The sequence below is a fragment of the Lontra canadensis genome, unplaced genomic scaffold, assembly GCF_010015895.1.
Source record: "Lontra canadensis isolate GAN:19392208 unplaced genomic scaffold, GSC_riverotter_1.0 scaffold16, whole genome shotgun sequence".
NCBI lineage: Eukaryota > Metazoa > Chordata > Mammalia > Carnivora > Mustelidae > Lontra > Lontra canadensis.
Genome location: NW_022631010.1, coordinates 14,318,045 through 14,330,117, shown reverse-complemented (window position 1 = coordinate 14,330,117; position 12,073 = coordinate 14,318,045). Strand labels below are relative to the sequence as shown.

The following is a 12,073-nucleotide window of genomic DNA, read 5'->3' as shown; positions in this document are numbered from 1 at the left end:
TGAATAACCTGAGAAATGAACCTACCACCCACCAAAATGGGCCAGGCTGGAGGAAGAGCAGGTTTGTAGAGAAAAATAAAAACTCAGCTTTAATCCTGTTAAAACTGAGGTATCTTTTATGTATTCAAGATTTCAAAATAGTAGTTGACACGTGCTTCAGAAGTTTCAGAGCACTTTCTGGAAATACACATTTGGGAGTCTTATGCAGCTACATGCTTTTTTATTAAAGTCTTATAACTGTTTGTGACAAGAGTCCTACAGGAACTGAGCCCGCATTCCAAATTAATAGGCTAGTGAGAAAAAACCAGTGCAGATTTTAAAAAATGACTGAAAAAGTGAAACCAGTGGCCTAGTAGCATAGAAGGAAACGCAGCAGCATGTGGTGTCCTTGAAATCAAGTGATGTATGTAAAAAGAGAGAACGACCAATTATATCAATGCTGCCAATAGGGGAAGATGAGAAACGAAGGTTTAGCAACTTGGAATCTCTTTAGAAAATGTCCTAGTGACGGTATGGATTGAATATGATGTTATCATTTCAATTTGCATATGAACTGAATGTTTTTCTAAAGAATTACCCATAAGAAAGGATTTACTACAATTTAATATTTGGGACTCAAATCAGTTGATCTGTTAAGAAATACTGTTAAGAAAGTGATAATCTATAAATTCTATCAGTAATTTGTCAGTACTTGAATAATTGAATCAGTAATCCAATTCCTATCATTTAACAAAACAGAACAAAAAAACCTCTACGTAAATTGGAAATAAAATATAGATTTTGTCCTGGTGAAGAATTATGACAAACCAAAAGCCACTATCACACTATTGTTTTTCCTATTAAATAAAAAACAACACAAGTTTGCACATTATCACCAATACTATTTGGTAATGTTCCAGAATCATTTTATCATGTTCTAGGAATGTTAACATTAGTGCAGCATGCCATAAAACCAAAATAAAAAGTATAATTATTAGAAAGAAGTAGAAACAAGTGTCATTATTGGCAACTGATTATATAACTAGGAAACCCAAGAGAATAAACTGCTCTTAGAGTAAAAGCTCTTAGAGTAAAAGCCAGCTATAAAATAAATATACAAAAACCAACGACTATCTTATACTAGCAGTAGCCAATTTGAAGAACCCATCCCAACAGCAACAAAAACATAAATACCAAAGAAGAACCCTAACAAGACATGTTAGGATGTAAATGAAACAAAACAAAACAAAAAAACAAAACCTCTTCTAGGAGAGCTAGAAGGTCTAGATAAACCTCTAAGTCTCTTAAGAGAGACAGTGACTACATGTAGATGACAGTCCTTGCCAAAGAACAAGAATACTCATTACTGTAGTGGAAAACTGCAACAAAACCAGGAAAGGGGAAAGCAGATAAGACAAGCAGCAACTTAGCCCACCTAAAAGAATGAAATGCTACACCTTAAGTGAGGAAAACTGAGAAGTACTCCAGTTTACTCACAAACTGGAGGAGAAAGGATGTCATGCTAAAATAAGGTTAGTAAAAGCTGTTTATGGAGCCCTACATCCTAGGATGCCCTTCCAAGTTAACTTGCTGCAAAGGTCTGGCTGACAGTCCCAGAGCTCAGTAAGACTGGAGACTGATTCATAGGAGAGTAGATTAATCAGTTAAGTCTCTGGGCTGTGAGAGCCCAGGAACCTTCCCCCAAAGTGACTCTATACAAAGAGAATGCTGAGACTCCTGCCAGATGCCTCCAGGAACCTGGCAGCTAGATCCTTTCCACAGCTCAGGATGCTGGAAGACCACACTCTCTGAGCAGCCCAAGAGGAAAGACCCTACAAAAGGCCCCAGTGAACAATTCCAAAGAAACAGTAAACAGTCAAAAGGCTGCCACTGGGGAGGGAGACTCAGGGGAATGGGGGAGAGGTAGAGGAGAGGCGGGCAAGGAACCATTTATTTTACAGTAAGCCTTTTAGTACTCTTAGAATTAAACTATGTGCAAGTATTAGTTTAAGGATAATAAAATAATTATCTTTATCTGCAAGGACAGATGAATGTAATCGTTTTTCTAAGGAGTATACTGACTTGCTCTACCAGGTATTTCTACATATTCTAAATCTACAATTTAAAAGACTTGGCATTAAGTTTAGAGATCAACACATAGTTGAGTAAGACCTAAAACAGAAGCAAACCCAAGCTAGCCAATATCTTAATATGTAATAAAGGAAAGACCACAACCAACAAGGAAAGGATGGGCTATTTAACAAATGCTGTTGGCGGAACTGACCAGCTGGTGAGGAGATGGTGTAAGACAATTCACATCCATACATTAAAACAGAATTAAATGTAAAAATCTAATATATTTCCAAAATTCCTGTTACATTTACCTCACCTCTACACTTTTCAAACATTAAGGACAAGATAGAGCTTGACTACATAAAACTATTTTGCTGTTTGGAAAATACCATAAAGTAAGTAAGAAAGACAAATAAGTCACTGCAAATATGATAAAGGCATAATACTCTTTATATGAAACAGGTATTTAAAATCATTTTTTAAAATCATCAGTTAAGAGTAAAGGGGGCAAAGTACCTGAACAAACACCTTTCAAAGGTAAAACAAGAAGCAAATCACTAATTTCACTAGTTACCAAAGAGTGTAAGTTAAGACCGCATTTTTATAAAAAATTAGTAAAGATTAAACACTGGAATGCCGCCACAGTGGGGAAACCATTAGGTGCATAAGGGAACCAATGCGTCTTGGCATAAGCAGTTTGGCAACATGCCTCAAAAATCCTAAAGAGTTCACCTCTGCCCTAGGAATTCTGCTATAAATCTAGCCCAAGCAAGTCTGAGATACCAAGAATTTAAGGCATAGGCATTTATCCCAGTTCTGCCTGCGAGTCTGCTCTTAACTTTCTGAGCCTACTAACTCTCTTGCCAGATTCTGTTGAAGGCCTTCCTCTATTTGGCTCATTCCATCTTTCCAAAAATCTATGTTACAGGCACCATTATTACCCTGATTCCACAGATAAAGCAAACCCAATAAAAGAATTGGGTAGTTAATAAAGGCCACTTAGATCTGAAGTGGCTGAGGTAAGATTTACAACCAGCATTTAACACCATTTTTTTCAACCACTAAAAAAAGGAAATGTCAGACAACAGAAAACTACTTAAATAAAGTTTGACTTATCCATCATTAGAAATCTTACATCCAGGGGCACCTGGGTGGCTCAGTGGGTTGGGCCTCAGCTTTTGGCTCAGGTCATGGCCTCCAGGTCCTGGGATCGAGCCCTACAGCGGGCTCTCCGTGAGGTGGGGAGTCTGCTTCCCCCTCTCTCTCTGCCTGCCTCTCTGCCTACTTGTGATCTCTGTCTGTCGAATAAATAAAGAAAAATCTTAAAAAAAAAAAAAAGTCTTACATCCAAAGATTTGAAGGCATGGAAAATGTCTACTGTATATTAAGAAAAGGGCAGTAGGGGCATCTGGGTGGCTCAGTGGGTTAAGGCCTCTGCCTTCGGCTCGGGTCATGTTCCCAAGGATCCTGGGATCAAGCCCAGCATTGGGCTCTCTGCTCAGCGGGGAGCCTGCCTTCCTCCTCTCTCTCTCTCTCTCTCTCTGCCTGCCTCTCTGCCCACTTGTGATCTCTATCTGTCAAATAAATAAATAAAATCATTTTTTTAAAAAAGGGCAGTATTTAAAATTGCAGATGAAATTAAAATTGCGAATTTTAAAATATTCAGACAAATAAGGCACAAGGGGAAGCATGCCATTTCATGAACAGTTTATTTCTGATAATGTGATTTTAATTTTAATTTGGGGGTAATTCCCTAAATGTCTACAACAGGGACAATTTCTTTTTACTTCAAAATGTTTAGAAGCCATAAAACCAACAGATTCTCTCAAATGTAGGTGCTTTGAAGGCCTCAATTTTGAAACGTGATGAAAAAAGGAAAGAGTAGGTGAGAGTTTATGATCTTAGCAGCAAAGCATTACTGTTGAACTACAAGGTACATAAAATGAGAAAGATTTCCATCATTATTTTGAGTAAGATGGGGGGGAAAAATGATCCTTTCAGAATTTGCTTGATAGTCCAGTTAATGGATATTTAATTAGCACCTAAGACAGGAGATAGTTGCAGGAGAAAACCTCTTCAACTCCCAAAGCATGCTCAGAAACACTGGTCTACTAAAAACATTTTGGAATTGATGGCCTGAACTCTATTATTTACACAGTAAAGTTTGAAAGATTTCAAAAAGCAAAAGCCTAAGACATGTAAATGACAGATTTCTGTACTTCTTTGTTCAGAGCGGTTTCAATAGTTCTTTGCAATCCAAACTGGAATTAGAATACCTGTTTTGAGCCTAAAGTGAATATTTTCAAAAATTATCTTTGGATGTATGTTGGGAAGGAAAGGAGTGGGCAAATTTGTAGATTAAAAAAAAAAAAAACACACACCTTTCCTTTATTAAAGTATAATACTACAAGTCATTTAATTTTTTGGAAAGAATCACAGCAAAGCACTTTCTAAGAACAGAACAAGTTAAGGCTGATGATGACTTCTTCTTTTTTGGCCACAATTTACCGGAAGATTTTTTGGCTGTAGGATTGTATTTCACTTTTAAAATTTCTGAAATACCTTAGGACTTTGGATAAATTAAATATACAATATTTAGGCTTCTGTGCCCCCAAAACACATCTGTTTAAAAAAAAAACACCGTCTCCACTACATTTTTAGAACTTTGTTAAACAAGTTCTCTGCGCAAAGACTTGGATAATGAATATTCCTCATAGCTGCGAGCTGTATCACCCCATACAACAGCATTAATAATTCTGTAATCACTTAGAAAGAAAAACTGGAACTGTATGAGCTCACCCTTACCTGAGCGGAGGCCAAGAACTGAAAAGGGTGATTCAAATTCTTCGGAAAAGGAAGAGTCCTATTCTGAAACCCAAAGGTAGGAGGACCCGCCCACTTCCCCTGGAGGACTCGTTGCTATAGGAACCCGCAGTAACCCTTCAGAGCCGGTACAGTCTGGGGGAGGAGGGATTCTCCCAGAGGTTGGGGGATGGTTAAAAGAAGGGAATGGTTAAAAGAAGGGGGTTGAGAGGTTAAAAGACAATGCAACTCCTTGGCTGTGGCAGGGGTCAGAGAAGGAGGGCTGCTTAACCCCAAAGGAAATTCAAAACATCAGTGAGAACAATGACCTCGACGCTGGAGTCACAGTATAGTTAAAACTTAAGTTTGAACCATTAGACACTTCCCTCCCTACCCGGTGGGAAATAAAATATCCTTTGTCAGTTCCTGTCTCTGGAAATTGAAGCTAGACTTTTATCTCAACTACAAACAGAATGCTACTTCGTAAAATTGAAATCTTGACTTTCTTTTTATTAAACCAGCGTTTCCCAAACTCTGTTGCAAATTAGAAACACCTAGGGATCTTTAAAATATACATTGTTTTAATTTGTCTGGGGTGCTATTTAAGCTGAAGAGTTTTAAAACTCTCCAGTGATTCTCTTCTGCGGCCAATTTTGAGAACTACTATAGTCCGTGATTTGGCGAGGTGGTAGAATGTTTAAAAAAAAGAAAAAAAAAAAGGCGGCACAATTATCTCCCTTTGTCTTTTTAAGGCTAATAATAGAATTAGCTGGCTTTCTCCAAGCACACACAGGACAATAGGTTTCTTGACAAACAGGAATCCCCAGCATGCTCTAACAGTACTTTCTTTGAGATAAAAAGACTAGGTAGTATAACCTTTTTCTTCCCAAGATAGCAAACATCCTTCCGACCCAAACACTAAACTTTTACACCGATTTTCTGAGCGAATGTGCCACGAATGCCTCTCAGAACTTGGAAGGACGAGTTCCAGCACCAGAAGGAAATAGAACCCCCGTAAGATCACCATCATTCGACGAGGTTGAGGCGACCAGGTCTGGGAAAGGCCGGGATATACGTCCCTGGAGCCCCCAATGCGGCCCCGCTGGCAGCGCCTCAATAAAGTTACTCAGGAAAGTTTGCTCTGGTTTCCAACTATGCGTCTCCCCGACCCAGGGGCGCGGCCCCCGCCACCTGCTCCGCGCCAAGGCTCCCCAGCCGCGCCCCCTCCCTGGACATCCGCCCCCTCCGCGGGTCGCGCACTCTGCGGGCGGCCGTGTGGTCAGCTGGAGCCCGGGGGGGCTCGCTTCGCCCCTCCCCGGCGCCCCTTGGCTGCAGCTGGCCCTGCCCCTCGGGCCAAGGCGCCGGGACCCCCCACGCGGGCCCCGCACCGTCCCGCCTGGAACCCCTCGGGAAGCCCGCTCGTGCAGCCAGCGCCTCTCCAGCCTAGGCTGGGGATCCCGGCGGCCCCACAACCCCCGGCCGGGTGCCTGCCCCACAGCCCCGTCCCGGCCCAGAAGCGCTCCGCACCTTCGGCCCGGGGTCGGGAGCGCGCCCCTGGCCGGGCGGTCCGGTGCTGCGCACGCGCGGAGGCGCCCGCCAGCTCACCCGCGGCGCCCTCCACTCACCGTCCGTGCTCTTCGTCACCTCCGGCGTAGCCGCCGCCTGCGCTGCTCGCCGCTCGACGCCCCGGCCCGGTGCCCACTCCTCAGGCCCCGGCCCGGGCACTCGGGGATCCAGCGCCCGGCGGGCTTTGGCGGGCACCCGCACGCAGGACACGCTCCGCGGGGCCGCGCGCGCGCGCCCGAGCGCCGGGAGGGGGCGGGGCCAAGCAGGCCGCGCGCCCGGAGGCAGCCCTGGATAAGGGGCATGCGCAGTGCCTGTCCTTTCCTAGGGTCCAGTTGCGAAGAGGGCGGTGACCCTGGAACTGGCAATGGGATCGAAGTGGAAGAGGGGTAGGATTCCTCCTCCTGGAGAGGCAAGTTCACCCTTGTCCCATAGACTGCAGGTTTTTTTCTCTGGTTCCTTCAAGTAATGTGTTCAGCATTTATTGAGCACCTACTTTTGCAGAGCTTTTGTTCAGGATACAGGGCATTCTCCGATAATGGGGAACCATTGGCTTGAAATTCCTTTTTCCTGCACTGATTGAGTCCTTCTCTTTGAACAGATACTACACTCTTAAGTGGTTTGGGGAAGGAGAGTTGCTGCTGGGTTGGGGTGATGCCAAAAACTTCATTGAGAAGCCTGGAAGAATAAGAACTGGCGTCAGAAGTTTACCTAGAGAGAAAGGTGAACACAAGGGAATTAAGTTGCAAAAAAAATACACACACACACACACACACACACACCCCACGGAGACAAGTTTAACCAGGGTGTATTGTTCATAATGAAGGGCAAATAGAATGGCTGAAAGGGCACTTGAAACTCATCTGGAAATTATTTTTAATGCTTAACCTCAAACTTACCTTTTTTCAGTGGGTGATTGAAAAATGCTAAAGATGGTGGGGAGAGAAGAGGTGAGGTCTGATTAAATGCAGAATTTAGAAGTACAAAGACTAGAGATGTACAATGTGTATATTAGTAGGGAGTGGTAGGGTCCTAATTCCAGTGTTGGCACCAGGCATAGAAAGCATGGAGTAGTTTTCAAAGATTGTGAAGGACAGGAGAATTCCTAAGCTTTTGTCACTGCCTTTTTGCATATACAGGGCAGTTTATTAAAGATACCAACTTCATTAGATTAGATCATCATCCTTGGTAAGTATCTAAAATACATAGCTGCAGTCACTAAATATTCCTTCTAACTGGAATTGTGCCCTGGTTGGGCCCTTACTTGCCCACAATTGAAAAAACTTAAATTTGAGAGACTGTGTGTGTGTTTGTGTATAGACACATGGGCTTTGGGAAACAAAAACCCCCTTTCTAAAGCCCAAATATTCTGTAACAAACCATCTGATATTGTTCAAATGACTAATATCTCTGAGTCTCACTGTGCTCATCTGCAGAATGGAATCATGATGGTTAATTTTAATGTGTCAATTTGGCTATGCCACAGCCCTGAGATATTTCATCGGACATGTCCTACATGTTTCTAAGAAGGTATTTTTTCAAAGTAAGGAAAACATTTCAGTCAGTGACCTTTGAGTGAAGTATATTGTCCTCCATAATGTAAGTAGGCATCATACAATCAGTTGAAGGCCCTAATAGAAAAGTACTGACATCCCCTGAGTAAGAAGGAATTCTGCCAGCAGACTGCACTTTTTCCTTTGGGTCTCCACCGAGCCAGCCAACCCTCCAGATTTTGGACTTGCCAGCCTCCACAATCATGTGAGTCAGTTCCTTGAAATAAGTCTCTCAGTTCTCTCTCTTTTGACAGGTAGGTAGACAGACAAATGGTTCTGTTTTTCTGGAGGGCCCTGACTAGTATACTTTGTAAGTTTATGAAAATTACATAAGTCAATTACCATCTGAATCTGAAACATGGAGATTCTAATCTTTAAGTTGAGAGGTTATGAAAAATTAAACGAAAGTAGGTAAACAGGCAGCATATGTTAGGGTCTGAATTAGTGGCAACTACTGTTGCTTGTGAATGAATAGCAAAGGCAAAACCGAAAGAGGAGAAAAGGTGGATATTGGCACTCAAAAGCATTTTCTCAGTTCACTGAGTAATAATATTAAATGTTATAAACAAATTTAAGAAGTGACAGAAAATTTTGATCCTCCTAACTCAGACATGCTAAAAGGTGATACATATGAATATTTTAATTATTTGCAAATAAATGCCAAATGAGCTATTAAGTAAGGATAGACTTTAGGTGTACTTTTACTTTATTTGAGAGAGGGAGAGCGCCCGTGCATCTGCTCGCACATGCGCACACACGCACAAGTAGGGGAGGGAGGGGAAGCCAAAGAGAGAGAATCTTAAGCGGGCTCCCTGTCCAGCTCAGAGCCCAACCCAGGCTCAGTCTCTGGACCCTGAGATTGTGACCTGGGCCGAAATCAAGTCAGATGCTTCACTGACTGCACCACCCAGGCACCCCTTAGCTGTACTTTTTAAAACACCAAACATGCAAAGCAGAGATATGAATTGTCATCTGAACTTTTTATTCCAATTCAAGCCTCAGTTCGGTTCACTCTACTTGCTACTTGGGAGGGAGAAACCAAAGAGGAGGTTACTTTTGAAATAATTCCCAGTCTCAGAGTAGGTACATGATAAAGAACTCAGTATATTTATTGAATTCCTGCTGGGGCAGGCCCGTAGCTACTGGGAGCAGGCAAAAAATGGATAAAATATTCCATTTAATCTACAAATATCGCCACTTACTATGTACGAGGCAACATCCCTACCCTTAGGGAATTTATCAAAGAGCCTAGGAAAAAATGAATAATCATAACTGTAATTTAAGGTCGGGTGTGGCAAGTTCCTTTGGAAGGGTGTGAATGATTGGGCCAATTACATTTTGTTCAGGAACTTGTTGCTGGGGACTCACTCTCCTAAACCTGTCTCCATTGTGGCCCCCAACTTTGCATAGTTTGGTATGGTACGAGCCAAAGGGGTAGAGAAGGAGGCATCTTTTAAAACTGTTTTGAGCAAAGCTGATAAATATCAAATAAAATAACATTCCACTGACTCACTTCTGAGCTACTGGAAAAAGAGACGGCAGGGTAGGGGAAACATTTACCATTCATTCAGATGTAAAAGCTCCAGTTTTCTTTATTTTCTCTTTATTATCAAGCCTGTTATCTTTAAAGGAGAATGTAACTTTAGAGTTAAAAAAAAAAAAAAAGACTGAGATAAATTTTCCCTGACCTAATGGAGATTTATTAGGAAAATACATAAAAACCAAAATGAAAATAACAAAAGGTGGGGGTTTGGGTTTATAAAAAGACAAGGAATGATTGAGTTGGAAACCATTACACAGGTGGACAAAGATGACCATCATGTTTGTCCTGTAACCAGTGCTGTCATAATGTACCCTCCTTCTCCCTTTTGGCTGAGAACAAATGTTTCCACCATGGGTGACAGTGAACCAAAGCCAGCATTTACAAAAGCAAGTGATTTGGGGGAAATAACCTAGCATTTTAGTAACTGTTAATACTCAGGATATTTTATTTTGAGAATTTGTGAATATATTCATTTCAGGAACTTTGCCATGGTGAATGGGAAATAAATTAATCTGGGATTAAAGAAAACCCTATAGTAGAAAAGGAAGAGTTTTAATAAAAATCAAAAGGAATGGCCTCCAGCCATGGATGTTAATTATCATCTGATGAATAATAATGATAATAGGAGATGTGAAATAAGTTAAAATACACCCTGGGCCAGATTTTTTTTTTTTTTTCAGTTACAAACCCTGGAATGTTGCCTTGAAAATTTAACCAGTGTGCTAGCATTAAATGGTTTAAAATTAGACTTAAAACACAATTAGCTCTACACTATTCATATGTAGAGTCTCCATGATTTTTTTAGTAATGCTATTCAAATGAATTCAGTTTACTCAGTATCACAAGTAGAATGTTGATCACCCAGTAGAGAGAATGGCAATATAAATGTTTCTTCCTGTAAGTATGTTTGATCATGAAAAATCAAAATTTAATAACATGGCACAATATTGGTTATTCTTTACAGGATTTACCTCCTTCTAATATTTTACCCACTGACAAAATGTGATTGATTGACACAACTTTCCAATTAGCTGACTTTTGCAAATTTTAATTATACCTTTATTATTGAATATTAAACTTTATATCAGAGTGACATTTAAAATATCAAATTAAGTATAATCATAAAAATTAAATGCATATAAATTGTTTTGTATAAGCAATGTATAAAAACAGTATGACAAATCCAGTATTGGGTTACAGAGGGGTTTTTTCCTTTAAAAATGAACCTCTAACAGAGCATTATATCCAGTTTTGAAGGGAGTAAACACATACATTAAGCAAGGTTTTGTTAAGTCATATGAATATTAAAATAATTATTTGTATACCTTATATTCTACTTTAGTGGACAGCCTAGGTCTCAGTGGCACTTCTGTATATGTTGTCTTGATTTTTTACATTGTGTTTATTTAGTGAATGTCCTCATAGAGAAACCACCTCCGACAACCGGGTCTTAAAACTTTTCTATGATGCCTACATTTATTTGATATGTTTAACTCTTGTGTCCAGTATCCTATTGCAAGTATAAGAGCTAACGCACATTCATGACAAGTATTTCCCATCTTGTTTTCTATTCCAGCAATTACTGACCATCCGCACCTAATATATTGGGTACATCTAACTTTTTTCAGTGTCAAACCACTCTAAGACTTACTGGCTTTAAAACAGCAACCTTTGTTTTTTCCATCAAGTCTGCCGGTCTGTCTGGGCTGTTCTGTGTCTGGGCCAGGCTTGGCTAATCTTGTCCGTGCTCTCTCAAGCATCCACATTTAGTGGATAGGGTGCCTGAGGCTGGTTGGTCTAGGATGGTCTCAGCTAGAACAGATTTTCAAGCCTCTGATTTTATCAAGTTGGCATTGTTTTATTGGCCAGAGCAAGCCACCTGGGCAAGCCCAGAGTCAGTGCAGGAGGGCACTCCCGAAGGATGTGGTTACAGACATTAGTGCATTCAGTCCGCCATGTTTAGTGTTTTGTTTGATTAATCCTATCATATTTTATTCTCTTCATTTCCAGTTCTTACTCTACAATGATTTTTTAATCTATCTTGGCTGCGGGGTTGAATATTTCTACCTGTTGTAAATGAAATCTTTCTTTCTCTAAGTTTTATTAGCATCTGTCTTTTAGAACTTTTCTTTGTGGTTTAGTCATTTTTACACTTTTTTGAAAACTCTTTTTTAAATTTGATTGTATAGATAAATAATGTAAATAAATAGGATGTTTGATCAATTAATCAGTAAACAGATACAATGTGTTTAAAAGACTATACATTATCTTGAGTTCAAAAAAGTTTTTTTTCCCAAAAAAGGTTTTAAGTGCTCTATATTTTGTCTAAATTCTCAACCAGATTTCAGAAAGATTAAATAAATAAAAATGTTCATATGCATATAATATTGGTAAATACTTCCTGCTTGTCCAGTACCCACTTAACATTTGTACTTAACACGAGCATTATCCACTGCATTTCTTTACAATGGATACCTTAATTTATCACGTAAAACCATTCCCCAGTTCATCATATAAAACCATTTCTGGTTCAATTTTGAGGAAAATATGCTGAAGGGTT

General features: G+C 40.4%; 1 protein-coding gene across 1 annotated transcript in view; it reads right to left on the bottom strand.

Annotated features, from left to right (window-relative positions):
• Nucleotides 1–6,619, bottom strand: part of BTBD3 (BTB domain containing 3) — a 32,210-nt gene extending 25,591 nt beyond the window's left edge. The window contains exon 1 of the mRNA XM_032859191.1: nucleotides 6,480–6,619. The gene's annotated coding sequence lies outside the window, so the exon portion shown is untranslated. The remainder of the gene's footprint in view (nucleotides 1–6,479) is intronic.
• Nucleotides 6,620–12,073: the final 5,454 nt, after the last annotated feature.